We start from the raw sequence: 948 nt of genomic DNA on the forward strand, positions 1-948 counted from the left end.
TCAGGGGACTGGGAGGGTCATGGCAGGACCTTGATTTTGTGGTCAGTAAACCATTTCTGTGCTGATTTTGATGATGTTTTGGATCATTGTCCTGCTGGAAGATCCAACCACGGCCCATTTGAAGCTTTCTGGCAGCGGCGGTCAGGTTTTCATTTAATATCTGTTGATATTTGATAGAGTCCATGATGCCATGTGTCCTAACAAAATGTCCAGGTCCTCTGGCAGAAAAACAGCCCAAAACATTAAAGATCCACCTCCATATTTAACCGTGGGCATGAGGTACTTTTCCATATGGCTACCTCTCTGTGTGCTCCAAAACCACCTCTGGTGTTTATTACCAAAAAGCTCTATTCTGGTTTCATCTGACCATCGAACCCGATCCCATTTGAAGTTCCAGTAGTGTCTGCACACTGAAGACGCTTGAGTTTGTTTTTGGATGAGAGTAGAGGCTTTTTTCTTGAAACCCTTCCAAACAGCTTGTGGTGATGTAGGTGACTTCAGATTGTAGTTTTGGAGACTTTCTGACCCCAAGACACAACTAACTTCTGCAGCTCTCCAGCTGTGATCCTTGGAGATGTTTTATCCACTCGAACCGTCCTCTTCACAGTGCGTTGAGACGATATAGACACACGTCCAATTCCAGGTCGATTCATAACATTTCCAGTGGACTGGAACTTCTTTATTATCGCCCTGATGGTGAAATGGGCATTTTCAATGCTTGTGCTATTTTCTTATAGCCACGCCCCATTGTGTGAAGCTCAACAACCTTTTGCCGCACATCACAGCTATATTCCTCGCTCTTACCCATTGTTATGAACGACTAAGGGAATTTGGCCTGTGTGTTGCCTCATATTTATACCCCTGTGAAACAGGAATTCATGAACAATTTTCTGTTCCTAGTCACCCAGGTGTACTAAAACTAATGAAAAATATCAATGGGAATATACT

This window comes from Ictalurus furcatus, chromosome 1, assembly GCF_023375685.1.
Source record: "Ictalurus furcatus strain D&B chromosome 1, Billie_1.0, whole genome shotgun sequence".
Classification (NCBI taxonomy): Eukaryota; Metazoa; Chordata; class Actinopteri; order Siluriformes; family Ictaluridae; genus Ictalurus; species Ictalurus furcatus.